Genomic DNA, 21,977 nt, shown 5'->3' with positions numbered 1-21,977 from the left:
TATATCTTTATAATATCTTCTAGCTGTTATTCTATTTCTTGTGAAAAATTCACTTGTCCTTTGAGTATCTTTTCAGTTTTAATAGTTACTTTTTAATCCTATGTTAAATTTCTGGGAAGATCTGTATTTGCAATAATTATTTATTTATTTTTGTTCTTTTTTGCATCTTTCTAGCTTTAATTCCTGAACTGAAGCTTATTGTCAGTCTTAGATTCTGCCTCCTCTTTTTTTTTTTTTTTTTGGAAGTTGGGAAAGGAATGATTGGCTCTGCTTCTTTGAGTTCCAGTTCTTGTGCTGATTTCTATCTCCCAGTGCTATTCCCATCTGGAGTTTTGATATTTAGATCTCTGGATCTTTAGGGTCCTTTATGGAATTTTGAAACAGTGTGTTAAGGCTGCTGCAGCTTCAGGGTACTATAGTGTTTGCACTGATCTCTGCCGTTTCTGGTGATTTCCAACATTTTTTATGACGGTTCCTAACTCCCACTGGGTTTTCTACTTGGTGCTCTCCATTCTTCTTGATTCCTGATACAGAATCTAGAATACACATTTCTCTGGCCTCTCTCTAGGAAGCAGTGATTTTGTTAAGCACTAGGTTTTGTTGGTGTCCTCCTTTCCTATGGACTTTTGGGTGATGTTTTATACAGTTCTGGGGTAGAAGTCACTTATTATAGTATATCATTGGGCTTCTTATTTATTGGTTTGTGGTTATTTTCAGGGGTTTTCTTTTGTTGTTGTTGAAATAGGTAGGAACGGAGCTGTGTGCCTTTTGTAAGCATCCTGCCTTTTTTTCTATCTCATTTCCAGGAGGGTGATTTGGGTTATATATTTTCCACATGCATATAAACTTTAAGAATTTATTGACAAGAAACCTGTCCTCTTATTAATAATTTCCACAGGGGTGAGAATTTTTAAATAATTTTTGAACCAGATCTATTATTTCATTTATATAAGGGGCATCTGATGAGGCAACTCTACTTATCAATGCAAATTACCATCAGATGACAAAAAATAAGGAAAAATACTAAGAGTATTTTTGTCAAGGAAACTAAAATGTTGTGATTTGCCTGATAATTACCAGTATGTTTCAGAGAGAGAGTGCTTGAATTCAGGCCTCTGTGACTCCAAGGACTCCTCCTCCTTCTTTCCCTCCTTCTCTTCTTTCTCCTCCTTCTCCTTCTCCTTCTCCTCCTGCCCTTTCTTCTCTTTCTCCTCTTCCTTTTTCTTGTTTTTGTTCTTTATTTTTGTCATCATCATCACCTCACAATTCTATCTTACTTGAAGGTTTACAAATTTCTTTTTTCTCACAATATTCCAGTAAAGTCAATATTTCAAGTACTAGATAGTTCAACAAACTTAGCATTTATTTATTCAAGTTCAAGATGCAGAAAGTAGTCCAGTTTGCTTGGAATATAAGAATGAGTGAAGTGGTACAAAATAGATCTAGAAAGGCAAGTTGGAGCCAAATGTTAAGAATCATTAAATGCCAAACAGAGCTTTCTTCATCTTATTCTAAAAGCTGTAGGGAGACACTAATAGTCTAAAAGATAAAGTCAGACTTTTGCCTTAAGAAGATTCTTTTGATAGCTATGTGAAGGATAGAATAGAGAAGGAACAGACTGGAGTCAGGGAAACCAATTAGGAGGCTATTACAATTCAAGAGATGAAAGATTGAATTAGAAAGTTAAATGGAAAAAAGAGGGCAGATTTAAGATATGTTGTGATGGTAGAAAAGATGAGATGTGGCAGCTGATTAAATATAAAGATGAGGGAGAAAAGAGTAAGATAAGTAAGAGTAAACCTAGGCAAAAGAAAAAATGGTTAAAAAAAACTCTTACTTTGAATGTCACTGTGTTCAAATGGTCTTGAGGCAATTAAATAAGAAAAAGAGAATGACAAGGTTGGAGAGATTATATTTTGAATATTTGAAGAAGAGTAAAAAGAGAAGTTAAAAGGAATATACTAGGATATAAAGAAGGATAAAGGAGAGGAAATTTTTATTTCTAATAAATGGTATATAAAAAAGAAAATCACATATGAAATCATAAATTTGATATACTCAGAATTTTTAGGTATACATGGTGATGAACTGAGAGGAATTTGGAAGACTTGTATAAACGGATACAGAGTAAGTGATTAGAATTCAAACAACTTATGCATTAACTACAAGGTCCTCAAGTACAACTTTTTGAAAACAGTATTTAATCTTTCCAAAAACATGCAACATACAAATACATTCCAAACACATGCAATATTCATCTTTGCAAAACCTTGCATTCTGAATTTTTTTGCTTTCTCCTATCCCCACTCCACGCCTCACAACAGCTAGCAATTTGATATATCTTAAAGTGCAATTCTTTGACACATATTTTCATATTGTTATTCTGTGTAAAAAAATCAGATCAAAAGGGAAAAAAAAACCAGGGTAAAGGGGGCAGCTAGGTGGTTCAATGGATAGAGCACTAGCTCTAAAGTCAGGAGGACCTCAGTTCAAATCTGACCTCAGCCACTTAACACGTCCTAGCTGTGTGACTCTGGGCAAGTCACTTAACCCCAATTGCCTCAGCAAAATAAAAAAAAGAAATAAAAAGAAAAAGAAGAAACATGGGAAAGGAAAAAATAAGCAAACAAAACACTCCACAACAAAAAGGTGAAAATACTATGTTTTGATCCACATTCAGTCTCCATAGTTCTGAATCTGGGTGTGGATGGCACTTTCTATCACAAATTTATTGGAATTGACTTGAATCACTTCATTGTTGAAAAGAACCAAGCCCAACACAGTTGAGCATCACATAATCTTGTTACCTTGTACAATGTTCTTTTGCTTCAGCTCACTTCACTCAGCATGAGTTCATGTAAGTCTTCCAGACCTTTCTGAATCAGCTTGATGTCCATTTTTTAAAGAACAATAACATTCCATTACATTCACTTACAATAACTTATTCAGCCACTCGGATCCGTTTACAGTTCCTTGTCATAACAAAAAGGGCTGCTACAAACATTTTTGCAGATGTGGATCCTTTTCCCTCTTTTATGATTTCTTTGGGATACAGGCCCAGTAGAAACACTGCTGGATCAAAGAGTATGCACATTTTAATAGCCCTTTGTTCCAAATTGCTCTCCAGAATGGTTGGATCATTTCACAACTCCACCAATAATGTATTAATGTCCCAGTTTTCCCATATCCCCTCCAACATTTATCCTTATCTTTTCCTGTCATCTTAATCAATCTGAGAGGTGTGAAATGCTATCTTAGAATTGTCTTAATTTGCATTTTTCTAATCAATGGTGATTTAGAACATTTTTTCTTATGACTAGAAATGGCTTTAATTTCTTCATCTGAGAATAGTCTGTTAATATTTTTTGATCAAAAAGATGATCAATGATCAAAAAATACATTTATCAACTGGGGAATGTTGTACAACATGCAAATACATGTATTCTTATAAATTTGAATCAATTCTCTGTACATTTTAGAAATAAGGTCTTTATCAGAAATACTAACTATACATTTTTTCACAGCTTTCTACTTCTCTTCTAATCTTGAAGATTTTGGTTTTGCTTGTACAAAACCTTTTTAATTTAACACAATCAAAATTATCCTTTTTGCATTTCATAATGTTCTCTAATTCTTTGGCCATAAATTCCTCCATTCTACACAGATCTAGGAGGTAAACTATCCTGTCTAAATCATGAACTCATTTTGGTCTTATCTTGGTATAAAGTGTTAGGTGCTGGTCAGTGCCTAGCTTCTGCCATACTATTTTCCAATTTTCCCAGAAATTTTTGTCAGTATTGAGTTCTTATCCCAGAAGTAGGAGTCACTGAGTATATCAAATACTAAATTACTACAGTCATTGACTATTATGTCTTATGAACCTAACCTATTTCATTTATCTACCACTCTGTTTCTTAGCCAGTACCAAATGATTTTGATAACTGTTGCCTTATAATATTGTTTTATATCTGGTATAACTAAGCACCTTTATCTGCATTTTTTAATTAATTCCCTTGAAATTCTTGACCTTTTGTTCTTTCAGATGAATTTTGTTACTATTTTTTTAGATATATAAAGTAATTTCTTGGCAGTTTGATTGGTATGGCACTGAATATACAGATTAATTTAGATAGAATTGTCATTTTTAGTATATTAGCTCAGCCTATCCATGAGCATTTGATATTCTTCCAATTGTTTAGATATAACTATACTGGATGAAGTGTTTTATAATTGTGTTCACTTAGATATGTAGGTATCTATACACAGGAAGCCTCCCAAATAATTTATTTTTTTTTACATATAGTTATTTTAAATTGGATTTTTCATTTATCTCCTGCTGCTGGGCTTTGATATTAACATCAAAATGCCAATAATTTATTTTATATCTTGCAAATTTGCTAAAGCTGTTAATTGTTTCTGGTAGTTTTTCAGTTGATTCTCTATCATTTCATTTACAAAGAGTGCTAGTTTTATTTTCTAATTGCCTACTCTAAATTCTTTTTTTTTCTTAATTGCTAAAGCTAACATTTCTCATACAATATTGAATAATAGTGGTAATAACAGGCAACCTTGTTTCACCCTCAATTTTATTGGGCATGTTTCTAGCTTATATCCATTATACATAATGCTTGCTAATGGTTTTAAATAGATGCTACTTATCATTTTAAAGAAAACTCCATTTGTTCCTATGCTTCATAGTATTTTTAATAGGAATGGGTACTGTACTTTGTCAAATGCTTTTTCTGCATCTATTGAGATAATCATATAATTTCTGTTACTTTCATTATTGATATGGTCAATTATGCTGATAGTGTTTCTGATATTGAACCAACCCTGCATTCCTGGAATAAATCTCATTTAGTCATGGTTTATTGTCCTGGTGATAAGTTGCTGTATTCTCTTTGCTAATATTTCATTTAAGACTTTTGCATCAATATTCATTAAGGAAATTGGTCTGTATTTTTTTTCTCTGTTTTGGTCCTTTCTGGGTTAGGTATCAGCATCATATCTGTGTCATAAAAAGAATATGATAGAACTTCTTTTTTCTCTTAATTTCCCAGATAGTTTATATAGTATTGGAACAAATTGCTCTTTAAATGGTTGTTAGAATTCAGTTGTAAATCCATCTGGTCCTGGAGAATTTTTCTTAGAGAGTTCATTAATGGCTTGTTCAATTTCTTTTTTCTAAAATGGAACTGTTAAATTAATTTATTTCCTTACCTGTTAATCTAGGCAATCTATATTTTTGTATATATTCACCAATTTCACTTAGATGATCAGATTTATTAGCATACAATTAGACAAAGTAGTTCCTAATTATTGTTTCAATTTCCTATTTTGGTGGCAAGTTCACTCTTTCTGTTTTTGATACTGATAATTTGGCTTCCTTCTTTCTTTTTTTCTAATTAAATTAATGACAGGTTTATTCGTTTTTTTTTTATTTTTCATAAAATAAACTTTTAGTTTTCTTTATTAATTCCATAGGTTTCTTACTTTCTATTTTATTAAATCTCCTTTGATTTTCAGAATTTAGGAATTTGGTATTTAATTGTGATTTTTTTATTTGTTTGTTTTCTAGATTTTTTTACTTGCATGCTCAGTTCATTGATCTAACCTTTTTCTATTTTATTCATGTAAATATCTAGAGATAAAAATTTCCCCTAATAATTGCTTTGACTTTATTCCATAACTTTTGGTTTGTTGTCTCATTATTTTCATTCTCTTGGATGAAATTACCAATTGTTTTTATAATTTGTTATTTTACCATTCATTTTTAAGATTAGATTATTTAGTTTCCAACTAATTTTTTGTCTATTTTTCCTTGGCTCTTTATTAATAAAAACATATAATTTTATTGCATCATGATCTGAAAAGATTGAATTTACTATGTCTGCATTTCTGCATTTGATGTTGGGGTTTTTATGCCCTACTACATGGTCATTTTTTTGTATGTGCCATGTACTGCTAATAAAAAAGTATATACCTTTCTATCCCCATTCACTTTTCTCCAAAGGTGTGATCATATCTAATCTAATAGCCTATTTTTTTCTACCTAATTTTTCTAAAATTCTTAACTTCATTTTTGTTTATTTTGTGATTAGATTTATCTAGTTTTGATGGAGGGAGGTTAAAATCAACCACTATATATTTTTGCTGTCTATTTCTTCTTGCAACTCACTTGACTTCTCTAGGAATTTGAATTCTGTACCACTTGGTTCATACATGTTTAGTGTTGATATTGCTTCATTATCCATGATACCCTTTGGCAAGATATAATTTCCTTCCTTATCTCTTTTAATTAGATCCATTTTTGTTTTTGCTTGATTTTAAGAGAAGGATTGCTACCCCTGCTTTCTTTATTTCAGCTGAAGCATAATATATTCTGTTCCAGTTTTGTACCTTTATTCTGTATGTATCTCTCTACTTCATATGTTTCTTGTAAATAACATATTGTAGGATTCTGACTTTTAATCCACTCTGCTATCCATTTTCATTTTATGCAAGAGTTCATCCCATTAACATTTACAATTAACTCTGTATTTCCCACCATCTTATTTCCCTCCAAGTCATACTTTTCTTTCTCCTTTTGCTCATTCCTTCCTCACCAGTGTTTTGCTTCTGACCCCTACCTCTCTCAATCTGTCTTCCTTTTTCCCAGCCCCCTTAATTATCTTTTTTCTTCTTCTACTTCTGTTCTCCCTTCTATTATCCTTTCCCTTTCCTTTCCCCTTTCCCCTTCTACTTCCCTTTAGGATGAGAAAAATTTCTATACCAAATTAAATATGTATGTTATTCCCTCTTTAAGCCAAATCTGATGAAATTAAGGTTCAATACTTATTGAATAATACTTATTTCCCTCCCTGATTTCTCTCAACTGTAATAAGTTTTTTGTGCCTTTTCATGTGATGTAAATCTCCACTTTCTTCCTCTCCTGTAAATCTCTTTTCCACCCCTAATTTCTTTTTAATATCATCACATTAAAGTCAACTTATACCTAAACCCTCTCTCTCTATATATATAGTATATATATATATATACACACACACACACACACACACACACACACCACACACACATATATATATCTTCTAACTTCCCTGACAAAGAGAGTTCTCAAGAGTTACATGTATCATTTTCCCATGTAGGGATGTAAACATTTTAACCTTTAAAAAACATTTGTTTTCTCTTTTTATGCTTCTCTTGAGTTTTATATTTGGAGATAAAATTTTCCATTCAGTTTTGGTCTTTTAATCAGAAATGACTGAAAAATCCCTATTTAACTGTATGTCTATCCTGTGGATGCATTAATTTTGCTGGGTTATTAATTCTTGGTTGTAGAAAAAGCTCTCTTGCCTTCCAAAATATCATATTCCAGGCTCTCTAGTCTTTTAATGTGGAATCTTCTAGATCTTGGGTAATCCTGATTGTGGCTTTTCAATATTTGAATAGTTTCCTTCTGACTGCTTGCAGTATTTTCTCTTAGATCTGATAATTCTGGAATTTAGCTATTATTTTTCTTGTAGTTTTCATTTTGGGATCTTCAGGAGATGATCAATGGATTCTTTCAATGACTATTTTACCCTCTGATTCTAAGATATCAGGGCCCTTTTCCATGATGATTCTTTGAAAGATGAGGTCCAGGATCTTTTTTTTTTTTTCATCATGGTTTTTAGGTAATCCAATAACTCTGAGGTTTTTTTCTCCTGGATGTATTTTCCAAGTCAGTTGTTTTTTCCAGAAATATATTTTACATTTTCTTCTATTTTTTCATTTTGTTCATTTTGTTCAACTGATTCTTTTTTTTTCAACTGATTGTTTTTTTAAAAAAAATTTATTTACAAAATATATGCATGGGTAATTTTTTTCAACATTGATTCTTGCAAAACCTTCTGTTTCAAATTTTCCCTTCCTTCTCCCACCCCCTCTCCTAGATGGCAGGTAGTCCAATACATGTTAAATATGTTAAATTCAATATATGTTAAATTCAATATATGTATACATATCTATACAGTTACCTTGCTGCACAAGAAAAATCATATCTAGAAAGAAAAAAAATCTGAGAAGGAAAACAAATATACAAGCAAGCAATAACAGAAAGAGTGAAAATACTATATTGTGGTCCACACTCAGTTCTCATAGTCCTCTCTCTGGGTGTAGATGGCTCTCTTAATTACTGGACATTGTTGAAGAGAGTCACATCCATCAGAATTAATCATTGTATAGTCTTGTTGCCGTGTATAATGATCTCCTGATTCTGCTCATTTCACTTAGCATCAATTCATTTAAGTCTCTCCAGGCCTCTCTTAAATCATCCTGGTGGTCATTTCTTACAGAACAATAATATTCTATAACATTCATATACCATAATTTATTCAGCCATTCTCCAATTGATGGGCATACATTGAGTTTCCAGTTTGTAGCCACTATAGAAGGGGCTGCCACAAACATTTTTGCACATGTGGATCCCTTTCCCTCCTTTAAGATCTCTTTGGGATATATAAGCCCAGTAGTAATACTGCTGGATCAAAGGGTATGCACAGTTTGATAACTTTTTAAGCATAGTTCCAAATTGCTCTCCAGAATGGTTGGATTGTTCACAGTTCCACCAACAATGTATCAATGTCCCAGTTTCTCAATTCTCCTCCAACATTTGTTATTATCTTTTCCTGTCAGCCAATCTGACAGATGTGTAGTGATATCTCAGAGTTGTCTTAATTTGCATTTCTCAAATTAATAGTGATTTGGAGCAACTTTTCATATGGTTAAAAAAGTTTCAATTTCTTTGTCTGAAAATTAATTTGACAGATTCTTGATGTCTCATTGAGTCATTCATTTCCATCTGTCCAACTCTAATTTTTAATGAATTGTTTTCTTTGGTTAGCTTTTTTACCTCCTTTTTCCATTTGGCCAATTGTACTTTTAAAGGAGTTGTTTTGTTCAGTGGATTATCTCCCCCTTCCAGTTGTATTTTTAAGGAGTTGCATTCTTTTTCCATTTTGCTAAATTTATTTTTAGTAAGTTGTTTTCTTCTTTATACTTTTTCTATTTCACCTAATTTATTTTTAAGGAGTTGTTTTCTTCAGTTAAACTGTTGCCTTTTTTCTTTAAAATATCATAGCTCATTTCTTTTCCCCATTTTTCTTCTATCTCTCTTTTAAGATCTTTTTTTTTTAACTCTTTCAAGAGTGTCTTTTGAGCTGGAGACCAATTTATATTCCCCTTTGAGACCTCACCTGAGGATATTTTGTCTCTGCTGTCCTCTTCTGGATTTGTGTTTGATCTTCTTCCCTGTCTCCATAGGAGCTCTCTAAGATCAGTGCTCTTTCTGCTTTTTTGGCCATTTTTAAAGGTTGAGATCTGTTTCCAGGGCAGAGAGAAGATTGGCCTGTGAGAGAGAGAGAAAAGGGGAGAGAGAGAGAGAGAGAGAGAGACATACAGACAGACAGACACAAAGAGATAGGGACAGACACAGAGAGAGAGACAGAGAAACAGAGAGAAAAATATATCATTAAAGATATATTATTTAAATAAAATGTAGCTATGTGAAATTGAAATTTCTAAAGATATGGGTAGAACTTGGAATGAAAAAGATTGTAAACCAGGTACTGAACTCCTTTAAAAATAAGGGAATTCTCTGAAGATTAATAAATGATACCACAAAGATTTGTACAGAGTGATGTAGTTAATAAATCATCGAGCATTTATGAAGTTCCTATTGTATGTCAAACACTGAACTGTGTCAGGGATTCAAAGAAGACAGTTCCTATTCTTAAGGAGCTCTTAATCTAATATAAACAGATGAGGTGAATTTGAAAAGAGGAGTTTGCTTAATGATGATTTTAGAAGAAGTTTGAACTAGAAGTATGAAATATCACTGGTACTGAATCTTCCTCTTACTCTCTGTGTTAGGGAGTTGTGGTGTTCTTCTTTTTTTATAATATATGATAGTTCTCTGTGAGCAGGTTTCTTGGGGAGGTTTTCTGGAGTCAGCCTTAGTTTCAGTTCAGAATAATAATCACCTCAAATACAGCTAGCTAATAAAATCCAAATGTTTATTTTCTCTTTCTGAGTCTTGTCTCCTTGCCTGGGGCTGGGCAGCTTTCTGGAAAGCTTTTCAGACCAGCCTTGGTCTCAGTGGGGGAAGTGCAGGAGAGCAGCCACCACGCTGGTATGAAATGAAGTGAATGAATCTGGTTCCGCCTCAGAGAGTGGGCATCTTCTGAATTGACTGACACTCCCCTCTCACTCTTTTCAACTGAACTCTGCTGACTGAGCTCAGCTGTTTTTATGCTCTCTCAAAGGTTGACTCCTCCTATGAGAGTGGGATTGTAAATTTCTGACTTGTGAATCTCATACTGAATACTGACTTGTGAATCTCCCAAAAGTGTGAACTCCAATGAGTACTTAAATACATCAGTGAGCTAGAGAATTTGCTAAGGACCATGCTAAATTAGGCAATTGACTTATCACTTTGTAAGGATTCTAACAGGGAGCACTGGATGTTGGAGAAGATGGCAAGAGATGAGGCCTTCAGATAAAAATCAGGTTTCCATAATCATAAGATCATAAGTTTGAAACTGGAAGAAGCCTTGGAATCAGTCTAGTTTAATGCTCTCAATTTCTAGAACAGGATACAGAGCCCCAGAGAGGACATGTAAAGTTATTGAATACAGAGTTGGAATTCAAACCCACTTCTTCTGACTCTAAATCAAAAGAACTTTCTAACAAATGGAACAATATGAGAGGAATAAAGGAGATAAGGATAGGATTAGGAAGAGTTTAATAATAGACCCAAAATTCCAGGGACCATGTTTGTTTTACCTAGTCAAGTTCTGGATCTCACTGAAACAGGAGCTGTGTCACTCCTTATTCATTTCATTTGAAGGTGAGATGGAACTGTAGGATTTAGAATTGGAAGAAACAGTAGAGAACATTTAGTCCAATGCCTCCATTTTTAGGTTGAGGAAACCTGAGGTCCAAAGAGGTTGAGACTTGTTCAAGATCTCTTTACAAATAGAATAAGAAGCAGAACTAGGATTTGAAATTAGATCTTTATACTATAGATTCTCCAGTCTTTCCATGCCAGCTGATTTCCTATTCTCTGCAAGAATCATTTTCCAGTGCCCTTAATGAGAGTACCTTTCCTACACTGATAATCTCCAATTTATTTTGTATGTATCATTTTTTGCACACAGATATTTGCATGTTTTTCCCCATTAAACCTGGGAGCTCTTTGAAGACAGAGACTAGATTTTGCTTTTCTTTGTATTTTTAGCCCTTAGCACAATTCCCAGCACACATTTGGAGCTTAATAAATGTTTATTGACTAACTCCTCCTGTGTCATACTATCTTCTAATTTGATATAAAAGTGTGAGAGGCAATCACATTGGAATGAAAATTATCTACCCTAGCTGTTGACATAATCCACTGGCCTGAATGATCTTTATTTCTGGCATTACACAAACATATCCACATTATGATGCACTAGAATATAGTCAGATTGATTTAATACTATATTTTGAACTAATAGTACTATGATTCCTTGACTCAACCATGAACTGATCTAATTAAGATTGTGTCTTAATCTAAACCTTATAACCTCATAGAGCTCTCTACTCTACTAGATCTATTTACAAAGATAATTAGGAAAAAAAGGAAAAGGGGCTATATGTTCTAAAATGTTTACATCATTTTCTTTGTGGTAGCAAAGAACTGGAAATTATAGGAAAGCCCATAAATTGGAGAATGGCTAAAAGTGTCATAATATATAATTGTGATATAAGAAAAGATGAGCTCAATGATTTTAGAAAAACAATGAAAGACTTGCATGAAAGCAAAACCAATAGAACATTGTATATAGTAATAGCAATATTTTTTTCTTGACAAGGAAATTGGAGTTAAGTGACCAGCAGAATCACATAGCTAGATCTTTTGTTTTAAGACTTATTAAATAAGTCACTTTGATTATTAAAAATACTCAAATTAATTATAAAGGACATACAAGGACATACAAGGATGCCATCTGCATGCAAAGAAAAAAGTGATAGAGTATGCATAGAATAATTTCAAATATGTGTGTATACATATATACACATAGATACACATGTATACACATATACATTTATTTGTGTCTAATAGTAGCCATCATTAAGGCTGGGATGTGGAGGGATATAGGGAAGGAAAAAGAAATCTACATAATAATTTTATTATATATTTTTAAAAATAGCAAGTTATACATAATAGATTTTCAATTTCATATGCAATCATCTGTTTTTTTTATTCTACTAAGTTATGGAAATACTTGTTTTATTCCATAAATTAAAAATAAATGAATTAATGAAAATAAGTAGGTGCTTAACAATCATTTGTTGAGTAAATGTGGAATTTTGTTGATAAAATGGGCAGAATAATTGAAATGAACTTGCCTTAGTGTGATTATTTTGGTGGTGAAGTCACGCCTGAAGAATGTCTTGTCTTCCTTAAATAGTTACTTGCTTTTGTGATGGTGTCTAAATATCTTTTTAACAACTACAATTGAATAATACATTAATGGTAGTAGCTAAAGATCTGTTATGTGGTTAAAGAAGAGTCATAGAAGGAAGGAGAAAAGTATGTAAAGGAGGTCAAAATCTTCATGCTAAATGTTCTTGTTATGTATCTCTTTTCTCGTTACTTTTTAATAAGAGAAAAATAAGGATGGGTAGCCTTTAAGTGTATAGAGAAATTTTGCTATCAAACAAAAAAAAATGATGGTTATAAGAAATAAATATGTTCACCTTCTGTAGTTGTTCTTAACTGAGACCACATTCTTTGTGTGTCTGGTGGGAAAGTTGTGCCTATGCAATGACAACATCTAGCTATCTTACCTAATTTTTTTCATTTTTCATCCTAGTATTTCTGGTGTTAGGTAGACATAGTTCAAAATAATAAGGAAAATTGACAAAATTAAGCTTGTCTCCTGCTTAAGTACATATATGTTAAAATAGTTCTTCTAATACCATCTTACAATTTTTAAAAGGGATCCATCATCCCATGTCTCTTGTATGTATATGTGCATATAACTATTCAGAAGAGTTTGGTGGAGCATTTCAGGTCTCCAAATGACTGCTTTCATTCTTCTTTCTTATTTGTTTTGTGGTTTGATTTGTCTAATTCTGAGAGTGCAAGGTTGAGATCTCCCACTATTACAGTTTTGTTGTCTATTTCTTCTTGCAACTCTCTTAACTTCTCCTTTAGGAAGTTGGATGCCATACTACTTGGTGCATATATGTTTAATATTGATATTACTTCGTTGTTTATGCTACCCTTTAGCAGGATGTAGTTTCCTTCCTTATCTCTTTTAATCAGATCAATTTTTGCTTTTGCTTGATCTGAGATAAGGATGGCTACCCCTGCTTTTTTGCCTTCAGCTGAAGCATAATAGATTTTGCTCCAGCCTTTTACCTTTACTCTATATGTATCTCCCTGCTTTAAATGTGTTTCTTGTAAACAACATATTGTAGGGTTCTGACTTTTGATCCAGTCTGCTATCTGCCTCCTCTTTTGGGGAGTTCATCCCATTCACATTTACAGTTAGAATTACTAAATCTGTATTTCCTGCCATCCTACATAACTCCCAGATTATGCTTTACTTATTCTTACCTCCCCCAACCCTCTTTCCCCTTTTAAGATTTATGTACCCTCTTGTATCATGATGCTTACCCTCTTTATAATCCCTCCCTCCCCCTTTGAGTCTTTTCCCTTCCTTCCTTATTTCTCTTTTTCTTTTCCTTTTCCTCCCCCCTGTTTTTAATGAGGCGAGAGAGAATTTTCTCTAAAACAAATGTCAATTATTTTTCTTTGAGCTAACTCTGATGAGAGTAAGATTCACACAATGTTCCTCCCTCTCTAAATTCCCTCATATATGATAAGTTTCCTTAGCCTCTTTGTGGGATGTGGTTTCCCTCTTTTTATCCCTCCTTCCCACCTTATTCTGCCATCATCCCTTTTCCATATCTACTTCCTTTTTTATGTTATATCAGTAAAATCAAATTATACATGTATTGTTTTTGTATATCCACAACAGAAATACAATTCTCAAGAGTTATTTTTACCTTTTCTGCATCTCTTGAGTTCTATGGTTGGAGATCAAATTTTGTGTTTAGTTCTGGTTTTTCCTTCAGAAACAAATGGAATTCACTTGTTTCATTAAATGTCCATCTTCTTCCCTGGAAGAAAATGCTCAGCTTAGCTGGGTAGTTTATTCTTGGCTGGATCCCAAGTTCTTTTGCCTTTTGGAATATCAAATTCCAGGCCCTTTGGTCCTTTAATGTGGAGGCAGCCAGATCTTGGGTAATCCTTATTGTGGCACCTCGGTATTTAAATTGTTTTTTTTTGGCTGCTTGTAAAATTTTTTCCTTAATCTGATAGTTCTGAAATTTGGCCACAATATTCCTTGAGGGTTTTTATTTTAGGGTTTCTTTCAGAAGGTGTTCGATGAATTCTTTCAATGCCTATTTTACCTTCTGAATCTATTACATCTGGGCAGTTCTCTTTGATGATTTCTTGCAAAATAGTATCTAGGCTCTTTTTTTTCATCATAGTTTTGGGAAAGTCCAATAATCCTCAGATTATCTCTCCTAGATCTATTTTCCAAGTCTGTCGTTTTTGCAAGTAGATAATTCATGGTTTTTTCCAGTTTGTCATTTTTTTGTTTTTGCTTGACTGATCTTGCTGTCTCAATGAATCCTTAGTTTCTATTTGTTCAGTTCTAATTTTTAAAGAATTATTTTCTTCATTTGCTTTTTTTACTTCTTTCTGTATATGTCCAATTGAGTTTTTAAATGTATTGTTTTGGTTTGTAGGAATTTTTTCCATTTCACTAATTTTTTTAGTGAATTATTTTCTTTTTCCAATTCACAAATCCTACTTTCTAGTGAATTCTTTATTTTTCCAATTCACATCTCTTACTTTCCTGAGAATTTTTTACTTTTCCAATTCGTATTTCAGGAAGTTGTTGCTCTCTTATAAGGCTTCTCTTTCCTTTCCCCATTTATCTTCTAACTCTCTTTTGAGACTTTTAATGGTCTCTTCTATGAGAGCATCATGTAAAGGAGAACAGTCTGATGCATTTTTGCTGTTTGAGGTCTCTTCAGGTTTGCTGACCTGCTCTTTTTCTGCATAGAAGCTGTCAATCGTTCTTTTCATCTTTTTATTCATGTTTTAAAGCCTTTAGGGTATGTCTCCTAGGCAAGGGGTTACCAGCTTCCTCTGCAGAGCAGGGAGAGATGTAAACCGATTTCCAGCTCGAGGGTATGGGAGTGCTCTGAGTGAGAGTTTTCCTTCCCCAACAGGAAGTGGAATCACCACTGGCCGAGCTATCGAAGTGCCCAGTAGGGCTGTGTGGATTAGCGATTGCCCTAGGCTAGAGACTAAGAAGTGAAAGTGTCACTGCCCCAGGCTGGAGCCTCTTGTGGGACTGTGAGTATTAGCAGCTGACCTCAGACCGCAGACCGACCCGAACTCTGCCCCAGTGTCTCTGCCTGATGCAAATAGGCCCTGGAAAAGCTCTATGGCCCCAAGCCGAGCCCCCCACTGCGCAGATTGGAGGCTAACCCGGGCTGCATCCTCCTGCCTTGTAGGATCACAACTGCCCCAAGGAAAAGCCCCGTACTGCAGGTTGGGGCTGCGGGCTTGTGCTGAGATCTGTGCTTTCACTTTTGGTTTGAGGCTCTCCTCGGAACCTAATTTCTCCCTCAGTCTGCGCTGATCTCCCCCCTGGCCCAGGAACCAACCTTTTTTGGCGAGACTGCAGATTTTCTTCGGCCGATGAGTTGTTCTACTTCTTATCTTTACGAATTGTAGCAGTCAAGACTATTTTTGAGGCTCGATATAATATTGATAAAGAGGGTAAGAGAAGAGCTTAGAAAGTCGTGTGTGCCTTCTCCGCCATCTTGGCTCCGCCCCGTGACTGCTTTCATTCTTAATCCTAATAGTGTATACAAACTGAATATTCCTGACAGAAAAATTAGAGAGCATGATCATTGTAGACATGCTTCAATTGTGCAAAAGGCAATGAAGACAAAATGTAGAGAAGAGTGAAGAACATTCTTAACTCAATTTTTTTTTTTTATTTTGAAAACATCTGACATTTATAAGCCCTCTTTATAAATCTTTTAGGTACTTTTTCTTTAGGTTTATTCTAGGAAGTTCAGTAAAGTTATATTTTAGATAGTGTAGGAATATCCTCACAATTTCTACTGATTCACTACCTTAGAAAGGTCAAGGTCTCCCAGTGCATCCAGGGTTCTCTTCAGTCAATCTTATCTATATCTGAACAGATGACTCTGGGAGGGGAAGGTGAGGCAGGTGACTTTGCACAGCCCTCCCTCACTTAAATCCAATTTACTTGTATGTCATGGCATCACCTCCCTGATGTCAGGGTCCTCTTTAAGAACAAGGGACAAACCACAACAACAATAAGCTCCTGACTAAAAAGTTAATTAAATGTTACCTCATCCTTGAAAAAAACACTGGTTTTGACTCAGAGGACATGAGTTCAAATTCCAGTTCTTCTAACAATATTTACTTGACAATCTATTTGGCAAGTCACTCTACTGCTACTACCCTCAAATTTTCCATTTGTAAAATGAAGATTCAAATATCTAAAAATGGACAGACCCTTAGAGCCATATAATCCAGATATTTCCTTTCTCTACTAGAAAAAAAAAAACAACTGAGGCCCAAAGAAACTGGATGACCTGTCCAAAATGAGATGGCTAGATTCCAAATTCATTATTCATAAGATTATAGGAATATACATTCAGAGCTAGAAGAAAACTTTACAATAGAAGAAGCTATCTATTCTAATTCCCTTATTTTCAAAGAGTTTGAGGTTCTAGGAGGTTAAATGACTTGCTGAAAGTGCTATAAGTAGTAGCCATTAGAAATGAGATTTGAACACAGACCCTTTAACATGTCCTTCTAGGCATCTTCCCAATTCAGTTGAACTTTTGCATTAAATGACACTTTCAAATTTAAAATATTTCCAAAATATCAACAGACTCTGAATCTGGGTACAACTATACCCACGCAGCATGACTTTTGGCTGATAGTAGAGAGGTAACATGATGATTAATGAATCTATGATTCCACTTCATCTTGACTTTTCAGTGGAGCATGTGTGAGGAGAGTCTAAATAAAAATATATTACAAGATCTCAAGTTCCAATACAGGAGACTTAGGAAATGCTGATTAAATCTTCTTTGACAAGGGGGCAGATTCATGTTTTTGCTGCTGTACTCAAATCCCTTAAGTAAATCACCTTTGATTGGACTGACCCTGGTTAATTCCTTAGAGCTATTGCATGATGTTGTTTTTTATTTCTCCTTTTTTTTTTTAATGGAGCTTTCTTAGAGATTTTATAAAGCCCTTGTTTCAACCACTTTTTGACTTTCAAACACATCCTCCCTCCCCACCCCCCCACCCCGCCTCTATTCCCTCATTTATCTCTTTTATGAGCTGTTTGAATATGGAGAACTAAAAATTATCATTATATGGAAGGTCAAGATGGGGACCCACTAACTGAGCAAAGCCTATCTAGCCAGCCAATCTGGAGAGTTAAAGCTGAAATGAGAGCCTGGACACAGATTACTTATATCCTTCCTTCACAGGCGTGTGCTTCACTTTGCCTTAAGCACATGGCACCTCTTCACACATAAAATTCAAAGGGGTGTGCATCGCTAAGACTTCCAGTCACAAACGATTACTGGGCAGAGCTTTGAAATAGACTTCTGAGGCAAGCTCCAAATACCAGCTTGCCTCTGAAAAACAACTTACAAATAGCTCCAAAAGGTACAGCCACAGTAGAAATGTGGAGAAGGAATTTGTGACCCCTTCCTGGGGGAAGTATTCCCCACCCCCATATTTTAGCTTCCAAATTAAATGCGCATAGCTCTTACCACTCCCTCAGACTTTTGCTGGTTTTTCTCCTTTTGCGTTTTTTTTTTTTTTTTTTTTTTTTTTGAGTGCATAGTGCAGTATTCCAAATCTGCAGATTCTGATTCTGGTGTTACATAGACATAATTCAAAATAATAAGGAAAATTGTCAAAATTAAGCTTTTCTCCTGCTTAAGTACATTGGAATCTGAAGATCAAGGTTCAAATCCTGTCTCTGTTATGTATGAAGCTTATAGGAGAATGGGGGAGAAGGGAAGAGGGTTCACTTCTTTCTGGGCTTCATTTTCTTTATCTGTGAAATACAAGGGCTGGAATAAATGATTTGCAGTTATTCTGGCAAAGATACTGGAGTGGTTTGCTATCACCTTCTCTAGCTCATTTTGCAGATGAGAAACTGAAACAAGGTTAAATGATTTACCCATGGCCACACACTTGTAAATGTCTGAGGTCAGATTTGAACTCAGGAAGATAAGCTCTATCCAGATGATTCTTTTAGTACGTCTTAATTGATTGCCTATCTCTGTGCAGTCAAAGCTTTGGTTATTTCCATAGTTGTGAGATTTGGTCTATAAGGAAAGCTGAGAACTGCAGAATTGAGGCTTTCAAATTATGGGACTGGAGAAGGCTTTTGAGAGTTCCTTGGACAGCAAGGAGATCAAATCAGTCAATACTTGAAGAAATTAATTCAGGCTATTCATTGAAAGGTCAAGTATTGAAGCTAAAGCTTAAATACTTTGTCCACAAAATAAGAAGACAGGACTCATTGGAAAACGCTTGGATATTGGGAAATATTTTTTTTCCTTCTACTCTAGTTTCTGATAACAAGATAGAAGTCTTTCTTGCCAAGGATAATTCCATTACATATGCCCTGATCTTACCTTCTCCTATGTTCTCTTGCAGATTTCTCCCTCAAACATTCCTTGGTCCTAATCTATCTTTCTAATTTCAATAAACGTTATTCATGCCCTACATTCTATGGTCCAGTTAGTCAATGAAGCATTTACTAAACACCTACTAAGTACTAGGCAATGTTCTAAATCCTGGGTATATAAAAAGGGGAAACAAACAATCTCTTTCTTCAAAGAGCTTATAATCTAAAGGAGAAGACAGTATGCTAATAAATATATACAAAGCAGACTATATATCAGATAAAAAATAATTTAAAAAGAAAGACATTAGAATTAAGAGGGTTTGAGGAAGGTTTCCTATAGAAAGTGGGATTTTAGTTAGGATGTAAAGAAAGCCAGCAAAGTCAGTAGGCAAAGATGAGAAAGAAAGACATGGTTCAGGAAAAAGTGAAACCTCTGTTTTCCACATAAAACATTATATCATGCATCTCCCATTCTTTGCCTAAAAAGTTTCCTCCTCCTTAATTCTGCCTCTTGGAATACCTACTTTCCTCCAAAACACAATCCATATGCAATCTTTTACATGAAGCCTTGCCTGGTCCCCACAGCAACCAGTGCCCACCCTCCATCACTACCTTGGATTTCACTCTCTCATTTCTCGTTCATCCCTGATTCACTTATTTGCATTCATGGTATCTCTCCTGAGAGAATGTTAAGTTCCTCAGGAGGAAGAACTATTTCATATTTGTCTTTGCATATCAGAATCTGGGGATGTCTAGCAGTCTACTCTGGCTGGCAGTAAGTACTTATCAATACTTGATTTTGGCTAAAGTCTTTTCAAGGCCTTAATCCTATTATTTTTCCTCCTAACTTTCTTCTACTCATGAATAGACTGACCCCTTGCTAATTCTTCCTGCCTGCAACTGGTTTTTTTCCTCAAGGATTATCAATTTTTAACCTCTTCCAGTACAATCTTATAACAGTGTCTTGCTGCTCACTTTTTGTTAACATTGTTTGTTATTTTATGTAGACATCAATAGAATGCATCATATCAGTTCATTATTTTGAAAACAGTCAATTAATAGGAAATTACTAACCAGCTTACCAACTGATGAAAATCACAGAGATATTGAATATTAGAGTGGGAGAGAATTTTAAAGCCTCATCTCAGCTCCCTCATTATACATTATACACGTAAACACAAACCAACTTTTTAAATTTTTTTTTTTGTGTGTGTAATGAAGTAGGGAAGAAACTGCCTTGAAGTCCCTCTATTCCATAATCTGGGTTTAAATCCTGCTGCTGACACATCCTGGCCATGTGACCTATGTTTTGTTCAGTCATTTTTAGCCATTTCTGACTCTTCATAACCCCCATTTGGGGTTTACTTGGCAGATATTGGAGTGGTTTTCCATTTTACAGTTGAGAAAATTGAAGCAAACAGGGTTAAATGACTTACCCAACGAGACATAGGTAGTAAGTATCTGAGGCCAGATTTAAACTGGGGAAGAGGAGGCTTTTTCACTTCAGGCCCAGTGCCATTTATCTGCCCATGTGAGCCCTAGGAAAACTGATTTAACTTCCCAATGTTTTAGGCAATTCTTAAAAAGATTAAGTTATAGAAAATGTGCCTGTCAAGGTTGGTAGAGATTTTTTTTTTAAACCAGGAAGCGAGGAACTCCCAGTACTAATAAAACCATATATCTAGAGCCTCTCTCTATCCCTAGGTGTAAATATTGTCTTAGATATTCATCGTTCTTTTAAGTGACTTCATTTACATAATGACTGTCATATTGCTTGCTTTCTTAATGGTGGAGGAGGGGATGGAGAAAGAGCAGAAGGTAGAACTCACAATTTTTTAAAAATTGAATGTTAAAAATATTACAAAGCAAAAAAGGATGATGAAATCTAGTGGGATGTAGGAGCACCATAGAACAACCAGTGTAGTTCCTGAGCAAGGAGGTGTTCCTTACCTAGAGCACGTCAATTTGATGGGGGAGCCAGAAGGCCATTAGCTAAGAGGAGCTGAAAAATGCTATCGTGGACTTTTCTCAGCATTTAGGGCCAAGGTTTCTGAAGGGCTGACGGATGATTGGCACAGGATTGCTGACAGAATGTTGGCAGGGGTGCTGTGTCACATGTCATGTTAAGAAGGAGTGACCTAAAAGGTCATCAATCCCAAAATGAAACAAGATTTTCAGTCTCAGTTACCTTGTTATACACCATGCAAGGTGCAAGTCAGGGAACAGAAAGGGAATCTTTCAACCGCTCTCACCTTTGGGCTGCTTTCAGGGGTTGATGATGTTAACAGTAATAACATTAAGCAACTTATTTTTGACTTTACATCTTACAAATCTGCTACCTTAATTCGATCCTTATAGCATATAGAGGATATTCTGTAAATTTATGCCTAATTAGTTTCACAGTGTTGTGAGAAAAGGCTTGAACCTGAAATTACAAAATTGGAGTTAAAATAACTGATTTTCCATTTCCTACCTGTGTGGCAGGTAGCAAACTTTAACTCTTAATAAACCTTTAATCTCTCTGGACTTTAGTTTCTTTTTCTGTGAAAAGAGATCAGACTAAGTGATTTCTAAGATTTTTTTCAACTCTAGATTGATGAATTCATAATGTATGGCTCCACCTTTTTTGGTCATAAAGACCTTCCTAGTATGCTCCAGGAGCTTCAGCTTTGTCCAGCAACTTAACCTTGTACTCCTATTCTGCTGTTTCCCCTTTTCCTGGTATTCATAATGCTAAATCTAGAACCAAGCACTCTACTTTTCTAGCCTTGTAATTGTTATCTCCCCAAAAAGGTGAATTCCTATGCCCACACGTTTAATCAGAATATGTTTCTTATTTTTGGAATTTTCTCTTTGCCACATTCTGCCTGTTGAATTCCCATCTATCCTTTAATTTGTATCTATCTTTCATGAAATTTTCCATGATATTCCTAAGTAATGAATGAATCAATGAGTGACATTCCTTTCTTATTCTCTTAGTATTTTGCCTGCTCTTCTCTAACAGACTTTCCATGTATACTATAATGATCTATGTTTGAGTCTTAATTCCTACTAGATTGTAGGCTCCAGGAAGGCAGGAAGTTGGCTTTATATTAACTTTGTATTGCTACCAAATAGCTATGTGCTAACCAACAAAAAGCTTTGGCCACAGTAGATGATTTAAAAAAA

The sequence above is a fragment of the Sarcophilus harrisii genome, chromosome 2 (assembly GCF_902635505.1).
Source record: "Sarcophilus harrisii chromosome 2, mSarHar1.11, whole genome shotgun sequence".
In the NCBI taxonomy this organism is placed as follows: domain Eukaryota; kingdom Metazoa; phylum Chordata; class Mammalia; order Dasyuromorphia; family Dasyuridae; genus Sarcophilus; species Sarcophilus harrisii.
Note: the sequence above shows the minus strand (reverse complement) of the source record.